The sequence below is a fragment of the Saccopteryx leptura genome, chromosome 2 (genome assembly GCF_036850995.1).
Source record: "Saccopteryx leptura isolate mSacLep1 chromosome 2, mSacLep1_pri_phased_curated, whole genome shotgun sequence".
NCBI lineage: Eukaryota > Metazoa > Chordata > Mammalia > Chiroptera > Emballonuridae > Saccopteryx > Saccopteryx leptura.
This window is the reverse complement of record NC_089504.1, coordinates 219,425,295-219,448,783: the sequence shown is the minus strand read 5'-3', so window position 1 is coordinate 219,448,783 and position 23,489 is coordinate 219,425,295. Positions and strand designations below refer to the sequence as shown.

The 23,489-nt window shown below is 43.4% G+C and overlaps 1 protein-coding gene across 1 annotated transcript in view; it reads left to right on the top strand.

The window, feature by feature from the left end:
* Positions 1-1,190: 1,190 nt before the first annotated feature.
* IGSF5 (immunoglobulin superfamily member 5) overlaps positions 1,191-23,489 on the top strand; it is a 164,555-nt gene continuing 142,256 nt past the window's right edge. Inside the window, exons 1-2 of the transcript XR_010749326.1 lie at positions 1,191-1,270; positions 23,288-23,437. The gene's annotated coding sequence lies outside the window, so the exon portion shown is untranslated. The remainder of the gene's footprint in view (positions 1,271-23,287; positions 23,438-23,489) is intronic.

The window sequence follows — 23,489 nt, the reverse complement described above, 5'->3', positions numbered from 1 at the left end:
TCATTTTAGAGAGGAGAGAGAGAGAGAGAAAGGGAGGAGGAGCAGGAAGCATCAACTCCCATATGTGCTTTGACCAGACAAGTGCAGGGTTTTGAACCGGCGAGCTCAGCGTTCCAGGTCGACGCTTTATCCACTGCGCCACCACAGGTCAGGCTGCATTTGACTTTAAAAGCAGCTTTGAACACATCCTGAAAAGTTATATCTAGTATTCTCATCTGTCTTATTTATAATTAATCTGTTATTGCACAATTTATCCTTTGACCTCATAGTTAATTTTCTTTATTTCTAAGTGGTTGGGATTTTTGATGATCTTGATCAAAATTAATGTTAATTACTAATTTTATTGCTTTATAATCAGGATGATGGCTTATTTCCCTCTTAAGTCTGTGGACAGTTACATTGCTATTCAGAAATACATGAAGTTATAATAATAGAAATGCTCATTTAAAGTGAAAATGATGAGGATTTGAAAATAGTGCTTACAAGTTACTTATTTTTCTCTAACTTTGAGTTCTTGTTTCTCCAATTGATATGTTTTATTTTTTATTGTTAAAATATAATATATATTCTCCACAAAATCCTTATTGCACATTGCTACCTTTGGTTTTCATAAGAAAACCATCCCAGCTTGTGCTGTAACAATTGGCACTCAAAGCCAGAGACCAGTGAAGAAATGAAGAGCTGTTGTCAAGCGGAACAGTAGAGCTTTCTGACAAACCCACCAATGTTTAACAATTTTAATGAACTTTTAAGAAGTGTCATATTTTTCACTGTGAATCATTTCACATTAAAATCCATGGTTTTCTGCCAACATTGTCTTTAGGGAGAGCTATGTATTCTTCTTCAGATTTGGAACGAAGGGAGAGTGAGCTGGAAGCAGATTCCATGGTACACCTGGATGTCGGAGAGGGAATTTTCTGAGCAGCTGTGTCTTGGTTCTGTTAATACTCCCTGTGACAGCCTTAGCCACACTCCCCAACATTCTCATGAGAGCGTCCCATTCAGTGACTATTTGGGTATTGGTGATCTAGGTCAGTGAAACTTCTCTCTCACACATTTCTGGCTTGCCACATGGATTTGTGGTATCTGTGCTGGGTTTTCAAGTGAGAAACAGTGAAAGACACAGAAGAGGTCTGACCTTTGAGTAGGAGGTGATGTTTGCATGTCAACGTTTCCTTTTTCTGTTTTAAGGAAGATGGTTTCCGCAGACTCACTGGGAAGTTGTGATTGCCTAGAGGTGGTCAGAGGAGATGACCACAGTCCCTGGGAGGTAAGGCGGGCAGAAATGCCAAAAGGAAGGATGGGACACAGCTGTTTCAAATTTTTAATGTAACTGTTTGCACCTGTCCGTAGAGTTTTCTGCTAACAAAAGTCTAGTGTGGAAATATATTTCCTTTCAAACTATTTGTAATGAAAGGACAAAGCATGCAGTGTCAGAACTAAATGCAATGTTGCTCTGGGCAGAGTTCCCTCTAATATCGCTGTTGTGTTTGTCCCTTAGTGAAGCACAGAAAGGGCACATTGCATCTACTCAGCACATAACTGCTGTGAATGTTTTTGTTTATTGATTCACTCAGTAAAGGTAGAAGTGTGTTAGGGCTACCATTACATACTATGATATTACAGACCGTGTACCTTAAACCACAGAAATTTATTGTCTCACAGCTCTGGAGGCTGGAAGTCCAAGATCAAAGTGTTGGCAGGGCAAGTTCTGAGGCTGTGGTAGAGAAGCTGTTCTGGGCCTCTCCCCTAGCTTCTGGTGGTTTGATGTCAATCTTTGGTGTTCCTTGGCTTCTAAAAGCATCACATTGGTCTCTGCCTTTGCCTTTTTTGTATGTGTGTCTGTGTCCAATATTTTTATTTTTATGATCTCATCTGCAATGAACCTATTGTGAGATGAGGTCACATTCTGAGGTCCTGGGGATTAGAATTTAAGCATATGAATTTGGGGGAACACAATTCAACCCATAACAGTAAATATTTATGCACCCAGTAGGTGTTTACTGAGTGACCTTTGTGAAAAGTACAGTGTGAAGTATTGAGATTTAAAATTAATATTTCCTGTCCAAAGCCACTTACTTTTAAGTAGGAGAGAGATATATAAACAAAATAACTGTAATCTGGTGGCATTATGGTGAAAGTATATACAAGGAATTGTACCAAGAAGGAACATGGTCAAGTCTGGGGAGAGGTCAGGCAAGCTTCGCTGAAGGAACAAAGTTTGAGCTGGATCTGAAGATTTCACTAGGTAGATAGACCATAGTCCTTTTGATTGAAAGAGCAGCACGGATGTCTGAAACAAAATGGTGCATCCATGGAACTTTAAACCCTTTGTGGCAGAAGTGTAGGATGACTGTGGAGGTGATGGGTGGCCACTGGAAAGTTTTAATCATTGGAGTGACACTGTTGATCAGTGCTTTTGAAAAGTTCTGTTGATTGACAGCATGGCGGCTGGACTGGAGGTGGTAGAGTCTGGGGATTGTGAGATAAAGCAGTGGCAATGGGCATGGGCTAGTGCTTATCTCGCAGAGTAGACTATGTGGCCTTTCAGCCTGAAAGGAGGAATGGAATTTAAGATGTCTGTGGGATGCTGAGTTGGTGTTTGGGTTTGGAGTTAGGCAAAGAGTGTGGAAGGACAACGTGGATTTGCAGATTATTTTGTATATAATTATAGAAGTGGATAAGGGAGGCACTGTCAATCAGAAGAGAAGGTCAGGGGCACCGCTGAATTTTAGGGGCAGGATGAGGCAAAAAGGGCAACCAAGGAGAATCATAGTGAAAAATCTAGAGGATGGGAGGAGAAACAGATGAGCACACCGTGGGAGCCAAGGACTGTGGTGGGCACATGGAAAAAGCTTGGGCGGAAACACCTATCATCACAGGTAGGTCATAGAAGGTTAAGCCTGCGCACAGCCAATGTGCTTGTGGGTCAGTGGTGACACCATATCTTCAAGCAAGGTCTTATCAGATATAAATGTATGTATCATCACTTTGATATATGGAAGGCAATCTGAATCTTTGCTGAAATTTTTCAAAGAATGCAAAGGCAAGTCCATTCATGATACCAACAATCATTTAAATTCTTCCCTCTCCCTCTCTGTATCTGCCAGCTTCCAAGTTCTCCTGTTCCCTTCCTCTAAATTCTCCAAATGTCTCTCCAGTTCAGCCCTTGCCATCCTTTTATTTCACCCCCGCATCTCTGATCCTCCATGTTGGTTCTGTTCTGTTCTACTAGTATCTACTTTTTTCCAGAATTTCTCAATTCTTCCCTTATCCTTTACCCTTATTTTATGCAAGGGACAAGCTGGTAAAAGTAGGATTCTTGGTAGATTGTGAAGAGAAATGGCTGTGAGCTTTCTTATGTTAGTTCTTTCCTGACCCAAAGCAGGCTGTTGGTCACCTTTGATAGGATGATTTCAGAGGAACAGTGGGAGTGGCTGCAGATTTCAGTGGGTTGAAGATTAATAACTGGTGGATGAGGCAGTCCAGTGGTGAGCACAGGCTCTTTATTCCAGAAGGTGGATTAGGAAGAGAGAGAAGACAAGAGACTGGCCAGATGATTGGTGATTAAGATAAGGACCTTTAAACATTTTTTTTAGAGTGAATGTTTGTTTTGCAATCAAGCTTAAAGTAGAAATCCACCTAAGCAATGGCTTTCATCTTAAGAGAAAAATCAATACCATTAGCATTGCTCGTTGTTAATATGTATTGTCATTACAATTGACAGTGTCACCAAATCAGAAGCCTGGATCCCAGAATGTGGACCTTTTCTACTTAAACATTATGAGGACAGGGATTGGAGGCATGAGTGTGGATACACTTTGGAACTTAAACTGATGCAGCAAAGAGTGTCCTTTGTTTCACAGTCATAGACTCTACCGAGATGTTTCATTTTAGATTATTTGTTCAACAAATATTTGTGCATCTTCTACAGTTTCCTTTGCACAGTGCTAGGCCTTGGGGTTTCGGGGGCTCCTGGGGCTCCTGGAAATGTAGCAAGGCAGAGACAATATTTTATCTTTCCTATGCTAATTTATTCCTGACCCAAAGCTTTCCAAAGTGCAGTGACGGTGGGACTTTTCTTTTTGAAGGTTGAATGGTTTAGGTCTGGGAGCAGGGGAGTGGTGGCCATGATTTATCTAGCAGGGGAAGCTGAGGTAGATGGTGGCTCTGTCCATGGCATGGGGCCCACAAGGGTTGGCCTTGACCAGCTGTCTTGTACCTTGTCCCTTGTTAATAAAAGAAATCTCAAAGGTAGATGTGACTCAGCATTACTTGTCACCATTGGAGTGGGGTGCTCCAAAGTTAATAATTGGAGAAAGTTCAGTTTAAATTCACAAAATGGTTATGATGTATAACAGCATTCACTATTCTTGCTTTTGCATCTGGGGAGCACCTGGAAGTACAAGATGGTTAACAGAATGTAGCTATAGGGGGTCCTGACAAGGCCTACACTCTGATCTCGAGACAGGCCAGTGAACCAAGAAAAGTGGAATAGGAAACTGAGACAGGTTGGTAAATGGCCAAGCAGTTTACAGCCATCTACTATAGTAAATTGCAAAATCATATCTTTGTAACCAAGGACGCTTGAGAGTAAATGGTTTACCCTTCTCCTCCCCAACGAGAGGGTAAATAGCTTAAATCTCCCTACTCAGGGAGATAGATAACAGAAATCCAGTTAGTACCATTTGTGCCAACCGCACCTCAGGAGAGGTGAAATCAGAGGACTAAATCTCATTCTGGCACATCTGCATAAAGCTCAGTGTTCTATTGAGATTCTCCCCTAAGACCTCCCTGAACTCCCAGCCTTTAAAATCCTTCAAGACCAAGCACTTAGTGCAGGCTGCCTCTGGAACACTCCTGCACCTTTCTTCCCCATTTCTTTCTCAGGAGCACTCTTTCTCCCTAAACTCTAAAAGTCCCCATGAAACTTGAAACCAGAGAAGCAGTGGGCAGCTGAGGCTTATGCAGGGCTTACCCCCTGAGTCTGTCTCCAAGGCCCCCTTTCTCTGACTTTTCATTTCTCATAAATGTTTCTGGAGAATCAAAGCAGCCCCGCCTGGGCTCTCTCCTGTTGCTTTATTCTATCCTCAGCCCGTCTTATTGCACTGTAATAAACATACTTCTAAAACCATCTCAACTCGTATTGTGAGAGCTTTCCTGCATGGAGTCAAGAACTCACACACCACAGGCTGACCTGAGGCAGACCTGTTTCTGGCCTTGTTCCTGTCCTGTAACATTCTAGGTAAGATTAACCAGCACAATATTTATACACAGATGGCTTTTTAAAATTTGTTCCTAGGGTATCCTGTAGAAATCTGCTTTCTGCCTGACCTGTGGTGGCGCAGTGGATAAAGCGTCGACCTGGAAATGCTGAGGTCGCCGGTTCAAAACCCTGGGCTTGCCTGGTCAAGGCACATATGGGAGTTGATGCTTCCAGCTCCTCCCACCCTTCTCTCTCTCTATCTCTCCTCTCTCTCTCTCTCTCTCTGTCTCTCTCTCTCATCTCTAAAATGAATAAATAAATAAATTAATTAAAAAAAAAAAAAAAGAAATCTGCTTTCTTAAGACTGCAAAGATTTTCTCCTAATCCATCCTTCCAGTTGCAAATTCTCAAATGTCTACTATTTTACTATTCCTGGCTCATATTTGTAAATGAAAGTCTGAGTGCTTTTGGAAGCTTGAGTGAAGTCTTTTGATAACTGTGTAGGTCAGTGTTTGAATAAAATAAACGAGGGTTTAACCCTCCCGCATCAGCGGGTGTCATGACCAAGAGTCATGGGCTCAACATTTTATTCAGGAATTGCCTCAGGCCGGGCCAAGTGATCTTGAACTCAGTGGGCAGAAGTCATGAGGTTTTGCTCTACTCCTATTGAAAAAACAACTCTAAGTGCATTCTATAGTCATGTGTCCTCAGTAGAATCTCTCGCTTTCCCAAAGGCAAGGGCAAGTGATGAAGGAGGGAGCCATGTGGTCATCATATAGGAAAAATGATAGGCCTAAGAAAGTAGTTCATCGCCTTGAGCTACAAATCACCCATCTGGTTATAGGAGCCTCCGCTGTGAAACTGGAACATTACCTTGCTCTCAGCAGTGAAATCGAGGGCACAAAATAGCCCACAGTCCAAAGGACATTCTATAAGACGATAAACAGTGGTAATTGCAATTAGCAATGACAGTCTCAAGAGTGGGCCTGCCTGGGTGAACCACACACATGCTGTGTGGCTTCGGCTTTTTGCTCATTTGCAGATGTTTGCGGTAGTCTTCTGGCAGGACTGGGAGACAGCTGTGAGTGATGGTATCTTTGAGGAGGGAGCTTTCCCGCAATGAGAGGCGGCAGGGTGAGTGCCATCTCTGCGTGCAGAGTGTGAGGGGTGTGTGTCAGGAGGGTCTGTGGAGGGTTAGCTGCTTTTGAAAGAGTCACTTGTGCTATGTTGACCAACATGTGCCTTTTAAGTTTGTGCCTGGACAGCTGTACTTTGTCCTTGTGTGTGCACTATTTTCTGAACGAAGGTGATCATCCAACCTCTAACTATGCATATGTCCTGGGACCCACATGCAGATGCTTGACTTAAGGCTCTGCATGTTTTGCTAGTGCCCCATCTTTCTTCTCTGCACAGCGCTGTATCCCCTTTATGCTAGAGCAGCCTGGCATATGTTCCCAAACACTCCCAATAACGGCCCACACTTGGCCTCAGGTAACCCACCAGCCTCTTCAGTGTGAACAGTGGGTGAAACTCTTGATATTATGATACTGCTTCCTCTGCCATTGAAATAAGCCAGGTCTCAATTCTTCTGAGAAATTATCAATCACAGTCTTATGAAATGTACATAAAGCAAAAATACCAAATGCACCGACAAATTTGGTTGAACAATTCCATCCCAAGGTGATGCCACATGAAGCGTTTGTTCTTGTGTAGAAAATGTATCCAGTTGCACAGAAGCATGATTCAGCTTTTGGAGATGTGGGCATCTCTCGAGGTTCATTCAGGACTTTCCTTTGGGCTCCTTTGTGCCAAATACTGTGCATCTGCAGACACTACGATGGTGAAAAGTACAGAGAATGCGCTGTCCTTCTCGTGTTAGTGACCAGTGGGAAAGAAGATGGGTAGTAGTCCAAGGATTGTACAAAGAAATAGTAGCATTCAATCTCATTAATGAAATGGATAAAATGCCACACAGTGGGTGTCATGAGTAGTAAAGAAAGTACTTGACAGGGAAGGGTAAGCTGGAACTGACTGAGCAGAAGTGGGACTAGTGAGAGGGGCTCGGGAACAAGTGTGGCCTGAGGTTGGAGGCAGGCGGAGGTTGGCTGGCACAGATAAGTCAGGGCGGGGGCTGGTTTGTAAGGCGCTCTAGGGATTGGTCAGCTGTTGATCAAACAATGAAATTTCAAGTCATGATGCACACAGCACCTTCAACCTGAATTTCCCATAGCCTCTTGTGAACGGTTCATCCCAGTTGAAATCTGGGCAGATAAAAATTTCCAGAATGAGTAAACTCCCTTTTTTGATTATTTTTCTTCCTCCCCTGGGGCGACCCTGGGGTTTGCATGCTGAATCTGTATCATTCTTAAGTCCTATCTTGAGACCAGTCAAGCAGCTGAGATTCTGTGGCTCTACTCTTCAGGCCACAGGTATCCAGAATAATTTGGGAGAAGATTTTCTTTGAGAGAAATCTCTTGTATATGTTTTCAAGGTGTTTGTTACAGGGCAAATGAGTACTGTCCCTCCTTTCACTGGACCAAGGCCATTGAGGAATGTTCCCAGAGTCTTCAGGTCTTTCTGACACCGTTGGTACGCACGGCACAATCAGCAGCCCCATGAGGTGTCATTCTGCTGTGGTTTTTGTTTTGTTTTTTTTTGACATGTTATTCATTTGTTTTGTTTAGTTTTTGTTCAAGAAGAAAGACCCCCCATTTTTAACATGTTAAAGTTATTGAAAGCTTATTTTTTATAGTGCATTGTAAACTAGTCTTTCTAAATCTCTGGATGCCTTCGTTTGGTTCTTTTTGATGCTGCTGATAAAACCATTCAGTGTTATCTGGTCTATTCAGAAAAGACTGCTTCAGAGGTTTATGAGAATCCAGTTTTACAAAACTTGAGTCATGCTCTTGGCTGTTTAAGGTTTGGGAGTTGCAAGTAAAGACACTTTATTTACTTATTTAAATAGTAGAGAAAGCTTCAGCAGGGGGTAGATTGCAGAGTGAGAGGCAGAGCCTGAATGAGTACAGACCCCCCATAGCACATGCACATCTCCTTTGCCGTCAGTGTCTGAGGCTCAAGGTGGTCTTCTCCATGTTCAAGGAGAGTAAGAGTCTAGAAGGTCTGGAAATGGAGCTTCCCATTGGGAAGCATAACTGGAGAGTGAGGTCATGCAAGTGAGGGAAATGCAGGGAGATCCCAGACTTCACCCTCACCACCACGCCTTTCCCATAGCATATACAGTGTGTCCGTAAAGTCATGGTGCACTTTTGACTGGTCACAGGAAAGCAACAAAAGATGATAGAAATGTGAAATCTGCACCAAATAAAAGGAAAACCCTCTCAGTTTCTGCAGGATGATGTGGCAGCATGTGCGCATGCAAAAATGATGACGTAACACCATGTATACAGCAGAGCAGCCCACAGCCATGCCAGTCGAGATGTGGACGGTACAGAGGAAAGTTCAGTGTGTTCTGTGGCTCGCTAAATTAGAATCCGTGACCAAAGTGCAACATGAATATCAGCGCGTTTATAATGAAGCGCCACCACATAGGAATAACATTACTCGGTGGGATAAGCAGTTGAAGGAAACCGGCAGTTTGGTGGAGAAACCCCGTTCTGGTAGGCCATCAGTCAGTGACGAGTCTGTAGAGGCTATACGGGATAGCTACCTAAGGAGCCCTAAAAAATCTGTGCGGGAGCCCACATCGAACTGCACTGAATAGGTATGAAACTGGGAGAGTTTTCCTTTTATTTGGTGTAGATTTTACATTTCTATCGTCTTTTGTTGCTTTCCTGTGACCAGTCAAAAGTGCACCATGACTTTACAGACACACTGTACATAGTAAATGTGGGAGATGATCCCTGCTGTGGGCTGAATCCAGGTCCCTCCCCAAATTCATACGTATGTGATAGTGTTTGGAGTTGGGGTGCTTAGGAGGTAATTAAGTTTACATGAGGGACCCATGATGGGATTAGTGCCTTATAAAGTGAGATCCAGGGACTGAAGAGAGCCCACCAGCACATATTCTCTCTTTCTCTCTCTCTCTTTCTCTCTCTGTCATCTGAGGACATGATGAGAAATAGGCTGTTGCAAGTCAGGGAAAGGGTTCTTACCTGAACCTAACCGTGCTTGCAGCTTGGTCTCTGACTTCCTGCCTCTGGAACCCTGAGATGGTAAATATCTGTTATTTAAGCCTCCCCAGTCTGTGGCATTCTGTTATGGCCCGAACTGCCTCAGTGTCACTCCCTGACATGCCTTCCGAAGCCTTTGAATTTATTGATTCTGAGATGAGTGATTATCGGTATGAATCCCTGCACTCCATCTCCTGAGTCTCCTGATTTGATAGGAGATGCCATATTCAAAGTCAGTGGGGGCTTCTTCATTGTATTATGGATAGGGGAGAGGTCCCAAAGGACCCCTGGCTCATCAGTCTATAAAGCCGAGAGAAGGCCTGTGGATTCCCTGAGGTCTTCAGGAAAGGTCAGACTCCTCATGTCTCAAGGCTATGCTGAGCCCACGCTGCCTGGTCTCCAACCTCAACTCCAAGCTCTCTCTCTGTGCCATGCCCTGTTTCTGTAACCCGCCAGGCCCTTCAGGACTTCCTGCCTCTGCCCGTGGGCCTTGTTAGTGCAGCTCCCCTGAATATCCCCAGCTGTGACCTTTGTCCTCTCCTTTACCATAGGAGAGAAAAACAGCTGGACAGTGGAGAAAGTGGCAGACAGATTTCGTTCAGAAACTATTGCAGTAGGGGAAGCAAGATTTCTCTATACAAGCTGAGTTCAGCTCCGTAAACAGCCTGGTGGGCAGGCTGTTAGACCTGGGACAGGGTGGGGTCAGTGGGTGGGAAATTACCGGTGGGGGAAGGACTCCGACCAAGCCAATGTGCCAGGTTTCTTGCAGAAGGCAGGATGGCCTGACCAGATGCTGAACCTGGGAGGTGGGGAACGTGCCCAGATGTTAAGGGTGGGGGATCTGGCCACACCCACTTAGCAGGATTTTTGCTACAACTGCGTGATGCGCAGACAGACAGGGAAGCCCAAAGATTGTGACCTGGTTGAGAAAGGGGCTCAGAGGAGTGATGTGTGGTCAAGGAGAGTCTTTATCAGGCTCACACACCTCCTTGCTGGGGTGGTAACTGCTCTCGCTTGTCCCGTGGGCCATGTTTCCTCAAATGTTTGTGCTCCTTATGTTGAAACCTGGGCCCCTGAGCCCCACCTGCATCACTCAAGATAAAGTTTCCCGAGGGATGGAGAGCCTGGGATGAGGGCGCATTGCTGGTTCTTGGGACAGGTTACCCGGGGGCCTTCTCTGGCAGGAAGTGTTCTTGTCCCAGCCAGTCAGCCCCCATGGATGGGCACAGCACACTCCGAGGCTATGCTGGTGGCCCTGCCTAATAAACTCCCTATAGTCATACCAGCACAAGGGGTGATTGATGAATGAGGTTTTTGGGTTTTTGTTCACTGCTCTTGGCTGAGCTGATGGGGTGATGGGGAAGGCAGAGAAAGACTGTTCCTCCCTGGGTCGGGACTCTGAGTTCCCTTCTCACTGAAGAGCAGCCTCCAGGTGCCCTGTGCACCCTCTGCACCTTTTGTGTGTAGATTCTGGCAACTGGTGGGGTGGCCCCCGAGTCCAGAAACTTCAGCATGGCTGGCAACGTGTGGTGACCCCACCCAGTGCCCTGGCTAGCCACAGTGCTGCCTTCTCGCCGTTCAACTTGCAGCCGTCACTGGTTTGAAGTGTGACCATCAGGTGTGTAAGCCCATAGAAGACTCAGAACACCAGAGCAGGAGTCATCACCTGGGGTCTGACACCTTTGATGGGAGCGAAGTTATATTCTTATGGTTATGAGCCTTGAACCAAATTTTAGCACTACTTCCATCACGATTATGGGTGCTATAGTAGTTTCCTAGGGCTGCAGAGTACTACACTGAGGGGCTTAAACACAGGTATTCATTTATTGTCTCACAGGCTGGAGGCTAGAAGTGCAGAACCAAGATGCCTCCAGAACTGTGGGGAGGGTTGGTTTCTTCTTTTCTTCTTTTCCAAGTGAGAGGAGAGGAGATAGAGAGACAGATTCCCACGTGCACCCTGTCCTGGATCCACCCTGAATCCCCTGTCTGGGGCTGATGCTCTGCCCATCTGGGGCCATGCTTGCAACTGAGCTATTTGTAGCACCTAAGGTGGGGGCTTCATGGAGCCATCCTCAGCACCTGGGGCTGATGTGCTTGAACTAGTTAAGCCATGGCTACAGAAAGGGAAAAGAGAGTGTGAGGGTGGACAGGTGGAGAAGCAGATGGTTGCTTCTCCTTTGGAAATCAAACTCAGGACATCTTCACGTTGGGCTGATGTTCTATCATGGAGCCAGAGGGCCAGAGCCAGGATTGGTTCCTTCGGAAGATGCGAGAGGGAATCTGCTCTATCCTCACCCCCCAGGGGAGAGGTGGCTGGCCATCTTTGGGTCCCTTGGTTTGCAGAAGCATCACCCCAATCACTGGCGTCATTGTCACTTGTCACACACTTTCTAACTGTGTGTATGTCTGTGTCCAAATCCCCCTTTTAATGAGGACACCAGTGATATTGGATTAGGGTCCACTGTAAGGACCTCATTGTAACTTGGTCAATTTCTAATCTCCAGATAACATCCCATCCTGAGATCCTGGGGTTCTAGACTCCAAAATATGAACTTTGGAGGGGACAAAATTTAGCCCATCACAGGCCCTGACCCACACAGTAAGGGAATCTGTGACTTTGTCTCCAAATGAGGTCACGGGTATTTTCACATTGTAATAGTATTTGTGGACGTTTCTAAATATGGACAAAGCTATGCTGCCCTCACAATGCAGGTGGTGGCTGGACGTGGCACTAGAAGCTGTCGCTGCATACAGCCACCAGGAGTGCTCTCTGGCACAGAGTACTCCGGACTGCTTTGATAAACTTGTTTCAGTGTAGTTGATTTCCTTTTTAATCCTGTGTATTTTGTTTGATGACCGTGTTAGAAAGAGCCATGCTGTAAAAATGTTTGTGGAGGGTCTGTGGTTCTTTAACTGACTTTGGGAAGAGCTTCCTTCTTGAGAAAACTTCCTGTGGCCCCAATCTGTCCCTCTCACTGCCTCTCCAGGAGAGGGTCACTCACTGTTCCTCTCTGGTGTATTCTCGCAGTGCCATTGGGATAGTGCCCAGCAGCTGCCCCCAGACTGTATTCCCTCTCCCGGTGTCCCCAGGTTGGTGTCCACATGCCTCCCAGGCTGTCTTCCTTGTCCTAGTGTCCTTGAGCTGGTGTCCAATGGCCGACCCCAGGCTGTGTTCCCTCCAGGTACCCTTGGGCTCTCATCAGATGTGACCTGGGATATGAGCCATCAGTCAGGAGCGAGGCTTTCAGAGCAACTTGCAGACCACCATTCCTGTTCTACTTGGGGTTCGGATCATCCTGTGGACAGTGCACCCGCCTGTCTGTGAGGTTTGGGTCATCCTGTGGACAGTGCACCCGCCTGTCTGTGAGGTTTGGGTCATCCTGTGGACAGTGCACCTGCCTGTCTGTGAGGTTCAGGTCATCCTGTGGACAGTGCACCCGCCTGTCTGTGACCACGAGTATGTGGGCAGAATGCTCTAGCAAGGTGGGACTACAAAGGGATAACCGAAATGCCACCTCTACTACTAAAGGGCACTCTCTGATAAGATGTCATGATAGGAAGATAAAATCATGATGGACTAGGCTGACATTACAACTCCCACCTCCCAGAAACAAAGTGGATTACAACTAAGGAACAATCATTTTGAAAAACCAACTTTGGACTAAACTAAGAGGAATCTATAACCAAGCATCACCAAAGAAACCACAATGAGACTGGTAGGAAGGGTGGAGATGTGGAAAGGGCTGCCCCACTCCCAGGAGCGAGAGGAGCCCTGGAGGGTCTCTCATGGCAAGGTGGGTTGCCTGGAGAGTTGTGGGTCCTCAGCCCCAGGATCGGAACCCCAGCCTGGAGCTCCAGAGACAAGAGGAGGTATATGGACAGTATTTAGCTGAAAGAAGAGCCAGATTACTGTTTGTGAGAGGGAGATACAACTCTCAGACCCAGGCCCCATCTTAAAGGGACTGCACAGAAAACCTGCAAGGTTTTCTCTTACCTGGGGCTTTGGGAGTAGGGAGTGCCAAGAGGACTGGAGTTGCAAGAGGAGAGTGTAGTCTCAGGGGCACAGGGAGAGACAGTGGGGGACAGCCACCCTGACCCTTATACTAGGTCTCTCCCCAAACCTAAAGTGGCCATTTTTCCTGGGAGAACCAACACAGCAAAGGGAAGCACTTATCCTGCCCACCAGAGGCTCTCCTGCTCCAGTCAGTGCAGAGACACTTAGAAGCAGGGGGCACATCAGAGACATAGGTTTTGAGTGCTGAGGTCTGGGCTACACCGCCCCACTGAACTGCTGAGTACTCTGTGGAGGGTGGGAGGGCCCTGCTGTGGCAGCGGGGGGCAGAGCCTGGCAAGGTAGGCTGTGCAGCGGTGACGGAAAAGGGCAGAGCCTGGTGGGGAGAGGCGTCCCACCGCCCATGGGGGGCGGAGCCTAGCAAGGCATCCCATGCACCCGCGGGGCAGCCTGAGCTGCAGCTGGTGAGTCTGAGCAGCAGTGTTGGTGCCTGAGTGTCCGAGGAGGCGGTGGCGTCAGTGGGCCTGTGGAAAGACCACACCTTGGGAATAAAGAGGCCACACACACTGGCCAAGAGTAGATAAAAGCCAGCCTAGGAGTGCAACTGATATTTACAATGGAATCAGGGCCCAGCAGAGGCAGCCACAAATTCTGGATCGCCTCTAGCTCCAAGAAGGTTGCTAAGGGCCAGTCAAAAGCAATGACCCCCGATGGTCTGTGCCAGGTTCTGGCCAGGGAGGTCCAGGGCTGGTGCATCCAGTGGCTGGATACGGAGAGCATCAGTTCAAAACCTAAGAACCCTAGTTAGAGTGGTATCTTAAGGAAGGGCTCCAAACACCTGACCCAGCTAAGGCATAGAAAACACTGACACAAATGACAAAAAGAGCAGTGGCAGCAGAAAAGTAGCCCACAGTGGATTACATACAACAGCTGAGGCCAACCCAAGAAGATCTAGAAACAACACAACTGAAAGCTAGAGGCAAACAGAACCAACCCTATACTCAGCTATTTACACAAACAGCACATCTAAAGGAGCAGTCTATACAGAGACAAAATGGGAAGACAGAGAAATGCAATCCAAATGAATCAACAAGAGAAATCCCCAGAAAAAGAACTGAATGAGATAGAAATAACCAAGATACCAGATGCAGAGTTTACAATAATGATTGTTAGGATGCTCAAGGATCTTAGAGCAACAAGAGATGGACATAATGAGCACCTAAACAAAGAGATAGCAAGCATCAAAAAGGACATGGAAATCATAAAAAAGAGTCAGACAGAAATGACAAATATCAGAAACAGAAACAAAGACTACACTAGAAAGAATTAAAAGCAGGCTGGATGAAGCAGAGGATCAAATCAGTGATTTAGAGGACAAGAGAAGTGGAAGCATGGAAGCAGAACAGCAAAAAAAAAAAAAAAAAAAAAAAAAAAAAAAAAAAGGCTCAAAAAGTCTGAGGAAATTCTAAGGGAGCTCTGTGACAACATGAAGAGAAACAACATCCACATAATAGGGGTTCCTGAAGGAGAAGAGAAAGAACAAGGGATAGAGAACCTGATTGAAGAAATCACAGCTGAAAACTTCCCTAAATTGATGAAGGAAAAAGTCACACAAGTTCAAGAAGCACAAAGAATCCCATTAAAGAGGAACCCAAAGAGAGCTACACCAAGACACATCATAATTAAAATACCAAAGCTAAGAGATAAAGAATACTAAAAACTGCAAGAGAAAAGCAGTCAATCACCTACAAAGGAGCCCCCATAAGGATGACATCCAACTTTTCAACAGAAACACTTGAGGCCAGAAGGGAATGGCAAGAAATATTCAAAGTAATGCAAAACAAGAACCTACAACCAAGGCTTCTATCCAGCAAGGCTATTGTTTAAAAATGAAGGAGAAATTAAAAGCTTCCTGGGAAACTAAAACTCAAGGAATTCATTACAACCAAACCAATGCTGCAAGAAATGTTAAGGGGCCTGTTGTAAACAGAACAAAGGGGAAAAATATCTAGTAAAAGAGGAATGTTGATTTAAAGAATAAAATGGCGGCCCTGGCCGGTTGGCTCAGCGGTAGAGCATCGGCCTGGCGTGCGGGGGTCCCGGGTTCGATTCCCGGCCAGGGCACATAGGAGAAGCACCCATTTGCTTCTCCACCCGCCCTTCCTTCCTCTCTGTCTCTCTCTTCCCCTCCCACAGCCAAGGCTCCATTGGAGCAAAGATGGCCCAGGCCTGGGGATGGCTCCTTGGTCTCTGCCCCAGGCGCTAGAGTGGCTCTGGTCGCAGCAGAGCATCACTCGGGAGGGGCAGAGCATCGCTCCCTGGTGGGCAGAGCGTCGCCCCTGGTGGGCATGCCGGGTGGATCCCAGTCGGGCGCATGCAGAAGTCTGTCTCACTGTCTCTCCCCATTTCCAGCTTCAGAAAAAAAAAATGGCAATAAACAAGTACATATCAATAATAATCTTAAATGTAAATGGATTTAATGCTCCAATCAAAAGACATAGGGTAGCTATGTGGATAAGAAAACAGGACCCATACATATGCTGTCTACAAGAGACCCACCTGAAAACAAAAGATACACATAGATTGAAAGTAAAGGGATGGAAAAAATATTTCATTCAAATAGAAAAAAAAAAAAAAGCTGGGGTAGCAATACTTATATTAGACAAAATAGACTTTAAAACAAAGGCTGTAGTAAGGGATAATGAAGGTCACTACATAATGATAAAGGGAGCAATCCAACAGGAAGATATAACCATTATAAATATCTATGTGCCTAATATAGGAGCACCTAAATATATAAAGCAGACTTTAATGGCCTTAAAGGGTGATATCAACAGCAATACTATAATAGTAGGGATTTCAATACCCTATTAACATCACTGGATAGATCCTTAAGAAAGAAAATTAACAAAGAAACAGCAGACTTAAAGGACACACTAGATCAACTGGATTTACTAGATATCTTCAGAACCTTTCACCCTAAAGCAGCAGAATATACATTCTTTTCAAGTGCTCATGGTACATTCTCTAGGATAGACCACATGTTAGGACACAAAACGAGTCTCAATAAATTTAAGAAGATTGAAATCATATCAAGCATCTTCTCTGAGCACAATGGCATGAAACTAGAAATCAACTACAATAGAAAAACTGAAAAACATTTAAACACGTGGAAACTAAATAGCATATTATTAAATAATGAGTGGGTTAACAATGAGATCAAGGAAGAAATAAAAAATTTTCTTGAAACAAATGAAAATGAGTGTACAACAACTCAAAATTTATGGGACACAGCAAAAGCATTTCTGAGAGGGAAGTTCATAGCACTACAGACATACCTTAAGAAGCTGTATGACAACGAATGTGAGTTATATAGATAGGCGAATTTTGTTCTCACAATAAATCTCGTAACTCTTGAAACAATTTGTGTAATTCAGAACCATCATTTGAAATGTAAACAGTTTCTATAAGTTTAGCTGTATGTTCTACATATTGTGAATCAGTAACAATGTTAATAGGACAAGAAAAATCATTAAGGAGTAATAATACAGCAGATAACTGCCTTTTGAACTGATGTATATGGAGTCTTTATTACTTTTGTCACTGTTCTAGTATATCCCATGATACCTAATTTATTTGCATCAGTATAAAAAGTAGCCTTTTGAATTGGCTGAGCTGATACTTTAGTCGGCAAAATCCACTGTGTTCTTTTTAGAAATTGAACTCTTTTATTTGTAGGATGCTGATTATTTTGCTACTGTAAATATTTTACAGTAGCAAAATAATCAGCTAATGCAGTTGTTTGAAATCTGATTACATGTTAAAGGTACAATAATTTTATTTGGATCATTTCCAGTCAGTTGTCTTATCCTAAGTCTACTTTTAGTAATTAAAGTACAGATTTTCTCTTAAGTAAGTACATAATTTCTTTTGAGTCTTATGTGGCAGAAATTGCCATTCTAATATCTTGTTTTCTTGCCATATGATGCCAGAAGGAGAATGTTCTGAGGGACAAATAATTAATTGAATAGGTTGATGTGTATCAATTTGATCTAAATAAGCAGTATGCATAATTTTTTCAATTAATAATAGCTCTTGTTTTGCTATTTCTGTTAACTGTCTAGGACTGTTTAAATCAGGATCTCCTTAAAGAATATTAAATAAATTCATTAGTGCATAAGTAGGGATTCCTAGAGAGGGTCTCAACCAATTAATATCACCCAATAATTTTTAAAAGTCATTTAAGGTGTTTAAAGAGTCAGTTTGTAAATTGACCTTTTGAGGAATAATTCTTTGATTCTCAATTATATTCCCTAAATACTTAAAAGGGCAAGATGTTTGAATTTTGTCTTCAGCTATAATTAAACGATACTGATTCAAGGTTTCAGAAACATCTTTAAGGATGACTGAAAGTTCATCATTATTTTCACAAGCTATCAGTATGTCATCCATATAATGGATTATCAAAGATTGAGGATATTTCTGATGAATTTTTTCTAAAGGTTGATTTACATAATTTTGACATAATGTCAGGCTATTTAACATTTCTTGTGGAAGTAATATAAACTTAATAAGAATAGTTAGTTCTGCTTATTGTTATAGACACAACAGCTAACATTGCTAGAAACAGAGTCAAGGATGGTTTTGAAGTCTTAGTTCTAATTAAAATATCTTTTGCCTTCTGGGTAAGTTTCTTTAGTTTCCCCTAAGTAGGCAGTTCAGCTTTTTGTGTTGTAGTTGCCTTTATCTTTATTTCTCTAATAACCTTTGACTCTAGGTGTAGTCTTTTTATTTCTTCTATTTCCAACTCAGGCTGAGACCTCAATTTTCTGGAGGGTATCTACTGGTCTCCCGTATCTGTGGAAATAAAAGCAAATCCTCGCCCCTATATTTTACCTACATTGCTGTTGTAAATTAGCAAACTGTCCCTATCTAAAAAGTTCATCTCATGTAATATTAACAAAAGGGTTAGCGTTAGCTTTCTGATTAGCTTGAACACAAGCCTGATTCTCCTCCTAAGTCATAAATTGTAAGTATTCCACTTTTGAAAGAACAATCCGAGCTAACATCTCTAAATTTTTTGAGATAAAACATTCAGAGTCTGTGAAGGAGGATAGCAGTTCCTGCATATGAGGACAGTTAGTTCTATATTGGGAGCAAGCTGTTTTTAACTCTTTAAGAGTTTTGACAAGGATTTGGTCATATTAAGTAATAAAAAACTCCTTGTCAGAAAGTTTAAAAGTCTTTCCTTTAATTGTTTAGAAGATAAATGTTTTTCCTCATTAGAGGCCAAAATGACCCTCATTGTCTTCCCATTGTAAAAAAATTTAGAGCTTTGTTAGGGACTTTGCCCTAAGCCTTGCAGCTTAATGACTACTGCATAAGTGGGCCAGGAAGAAAACCAGTGTTGCTTAGCAATAAGAGATGCATTAGCTTCTATATCTAAAAGTTTTTTGTACTGTTAATTTTATTCTAGGTCATTAGAGGAGCCAAATTCCCACTTTCCTTTGGGCCCCTTTTGCAGGATATGCCTGACAAGCAGCCAACTGCCTGAAGCAGCGTGAGATAAAATTTTGAAATGACTTAATTTTACTTAATTCCTTTGTTTCACAGATCTGAGCATATCTTTACACACAAACAAGACAATTTTCAGAACAGAAACACAAATATAACATATAACTTTGATTAATCTTAATACTTGAATTACTATTTGATTTTTAACTTTAAATATACCTTACAATGCATTAACCAAATTAGCAAGTCTTAAGGATCCATATTCTATTCAATTTAAATTTAAATGAGCGCTCCATACAAGTTCTAATTTTTAAAAGAAAAAATGTAGGGATGAAACTATTTTTTCAATATAAGAACTGGCACTTCCAATTTTTGCATGCAAGAACTTAATTCAGGCCTTAAAAACCACATTTTAGACAACATCAAATAAAAACTAAACAGAAATTAGAATCAGACAAACCAGACCAAACAAACCAGAGAGAAAACTGGGATTTCAGAGCACAGACTAGAAAGATGCCTGCCTGACTTTAGTCAGGGTATTTTCTAACAGAGACTAAGGATGGATAAGAGTAATCAAAATCTTCTGAGAAGAAAATAAAACTCGGTGGCCACTAAGAGATTTTGTAATCAGATCCATCAGGAGTCCCCCATCTAAATTTCCAGGCAAAGAATAAGAAAGAAACAAAATGTTAGCTCAGAGGATCGTAGCCAAAACACCAAAAAAAATAAGTAAGCACTCTGCATTTACTAGATTTTTTCTTTATTACAAAGACTGGGGAGTTCTAAGGACTTTGTAATTCTTTTATATGTCCTAATTCTAATTGAGTTTGTACCAATTGATGTAATGCTTCAAGCTTCTCTCCTTTTAATAGTTACTGCTCAACCTATATCAATATCAGACATTACCTGACGAGCTGGAGGCCATGAGGATTCAGAATCAGACTGCAAAGATTGCAAAGCCAAAGAAATAAAATTGCAGAGAAACCAAACAGAAAGAGGAATAGTGTTTCCTTGTTGATGATCATGGTGTAAAGCTCTCATTACTTGGTTCCAGGTTTTTAAACTTAAAGCAACCTTTCCTGGTGGCTGAAGCCAGTAACAATGCTTCTTTATATTTTTAAATAATAACTTAATATTTTTACTTTTATTTTTAACAGTTATACCAGACCCTTTTAATAATGTTGCAGAAGTTCCATGTACTGGGTCTCTATTGATGAGGAATTGGCATGAGAATTCCCAATTACTCTGCCTCCTGAAGGATTCGCTTACCTACCGAGCGGTCTTATACCCCCTTTGGTCTGATGGTCCTGAGACTGCAAACTATGACCTCTTCAAGCCCCCATTTGTGGGATTGTGCCTCACATTGTGCGCCAGATGTTACGAATTTCTTTACGGTTTGGACTTGTGAGGCAAAAGACACACCAGATGCAAGTTAATTGGCAGAGGGCTGAAACAGGCAGAATCAGAAACTGCGAGAAACAGCGCTACTGCATATTTATTGAGTTCCGAAAGCCATAGCTCAGCAGATAAAACTAGAAAGTTATACAAGCCTTTTTCCCATCTGTTTCACCCCCAATCCTGCACGTCTACTGTTTCTTTCATGAACAAGGACACAAGAAGAGTCAGAGTCCCAGAGCTTATCAATCACAAAGGACATCTGGTTCTTTGAGGCATCCTTCCAAGAATCCTGCGTACTTGCATTCAAGGAACCCAGGCCAGTGTCTCTCCATGGCCAACACACTCCAAGATCTCCTGTCTCCAGTTAACCCTTGCTCTCCAGTTAACTGCCGTTTATATTGGTGCAGAGTCGTCTCCTACATGCTGTTACTCGTTCCTCTGTAATTCAGATGTGCCCAGTGCCGAACCAGTGTGCAGCCCTCTGGGGTATAGGGGTGCATACCCATGGCCAGTGCTGGGATTCAGCCAGTTTGTACTGGTTCAGCAAAACTGATACCTAATTTTTTGTTGAGTTTAATAAACTTGTTAAAATGGCACTTGTAATCAGGATTCTTTCTAAGGTGGATTCCTAGGCAGCCACCCAATGTGAAAATCACAAATTTACATTTCTTATTCTTTTCTAACGTTCATCTGCACAAGAGCGTATTCTAAGCACCCATAGTAATGTTCATTCTGTCCATAGGTGAAAAAAAAAATTTGATGGAAATATGCTTGTAATATCTATTTTTTTCATTTCATAAAACTCATACCTTTGATGAAATACTACATTTTAATTCCATTGTGTTTGTTAATCCAGTGAACATATAACATAAAGATACAAAGTGCCAAACAACTGGGGAGTGACAAGCTGTCATTGGAAATAGCTTAAATAACAGTTTTACTGTTTTTTTTTTGGTCAGGTGTTATTTAATATATTTTCTTTAATATTTTAAAACTGTCTTAATAACAGTCTAGTTTTGTGTACCTCTTTTATTATTCTTATTTAAGTACTAATTGCATGAAATAATAAACTACCTTTTGTTATATCTTTTTTTATAGTTAAGATGGTCAATAAGGGAGAGAACTGGTTGTTAATCCCACCACTGCCCAGGGCCCTAGGGACACTCCAGCCCAGACGGGGCACAGTGACCCTGCCTGGAGCTGAAGCTGGCAGATGCTGGAGTTGAAGACATGGACAGTGACTTGAGAATAGACAGATCTCTTTCCTGTGTGAAGTCCCTTAAGCCTCAGCTTTCTGCTGAGAAGCCCATGGATGGTGGGAGGTGGAAGAGAAGGGAAAAAAGGGCCTGCCACCTTCTGGCTTGCCTTGATCTATAATTCATATACAATACGTATCGACTCCGGTTCTGAGGCTCTGTATCTGTGTTAAAAGAGTGAAGCTTGGGATGCAGAATCTGCTTAAATAAACTGCTGTTCCCTTATGGACTGGCTGGCTGGGATACCCTGCTTGGTCCAGGTGTGCTTGGCTGGTGGGGCTTCCATAGCCGACATAGTGCCTGTCCATGGCTCTGCCCCGGGTAAGGCTAAGGGCTCCTGACTCCAGCTGGTCTGGGGTTGCCAGAACCCGGAGATACACACTGACCTTCCTGGAAGCATGCTGTTCCGGCTCTGTCCCCTTTTGGTGCCAAGGGCCCTCCTCAAATTCACCTCTAGTGGAAGGTTGGACTCAAATCCTTAGAGTACATGGTAGAGATTCAATCGAAGATGTGAATGCATTGTGGATGGGATTGTGAGGTGTAACTCCTGGAGAGTTTGTTTTTCGGTCTCCCCTCTGTCGGCAGGAAGAGTGTTCCAATTGCACACGAAAAACACCATGGCAAAGAGCTTTGGCCATGTGGGCCCCTATCACTTGCTCTGCTTCCTGGGTGCCATTTGGCATGCAGCGAGATCCATGCAGGCAGTGGGCTGAGCATCCATCCTTGGAGACTGAGGCCCTTGCATAGGGTCCTGAGCAAAGGTGCATTGGGGGCACAAGAGCTTAAGGTTTCCTCTTGAGGCAGAGCTGATTTGTCCAAGACAGGAAGCAATATAGAGAAATGCCATCTTTCTCTTGCATTGGGTTTTCATATTTTTCTCCAGCACGTATTGTGGGGGATATGCAATTTGGTTCCTCTCACTCCTCCCCCTGCCAAAATAAACTACACATCATAGGCCTGCAAATAAACAATCTCACAGAGAAAGAAAGAAGGAAATAGAATTCTCAGCATCCTTTGGGCACTGGCTCAGACTCGTTCTCACTGCCCATCAGCCTCCCATGGTGATTTCTCTGAAGGCGGTGGGGGCTCCAGCTGGAGGAAGCACCTTGGGGGGCCGAGAAGAGCAGGACCTGGACCACGTTGGCCTCCAGAGAATTAGCTAGTTCTGGGAAACTTCCATCATTATTCTGCTTCTTGTCGGAATATACTTGAATACATTTGCAACAAAAATTTTAATTGAATACAATTTTCAGGTCCTCTTTTGCCAGCAAAATAACCAACTCTTTCTTCATTGCCCTTGGTCAGTTCCTTTTCTTTCTGGCCCCTCTGTCCTCTCACCGAGGATGACGTTTTGAGGACATGGACACTGAGTTGAGAACTGATGGCTGTCTTTCCGTATTAAGGTCTTTAAGCATCAGCCATGCTCTGTAGAGAGGGTTGATATTGGCCTGAGAAATTGGACTATAACTGACTTAATATCTCCGTACAGAGCTCTGAGTACTGTCCTAGTCCTTTAGGACAGAAAGGATGCTTGGATACTTGCACAATGTTATCGTCCACAGGTGAACCATGCAATGGAGTTTGTCTCCATTGTTCCCATTTTACAGATGAGAAAAGTGAGAACAGGATGGGGCTTTACTGTCCCTTCAAGGTTACATCAGCAGGTGCTAGGGCAGTACTATAGCAAGCCCTGGGCACAGCAGATGATAAAGAGCTGCCTGTGAGGCACAAGTGATTTGAATGGGTTTTTTTGTTTGTTTTTTCCTTATAGTGAGGAAGAGGATGATCATTTTTGGTAAAATAACCAAGCCCAGAGACTGAGTGTGCAGAACAGCCTTTGTTGACAACTCTTTGGAACAAATATCCCCTTGGAATCTACCGTATGGCTTAGCTTTCAAACCAGAGCTCTATCCACGAAAACGTGAGTTACTTGCTTTCTTAATGTTTTAATGTTAACGTGGCTCATCTGGCTT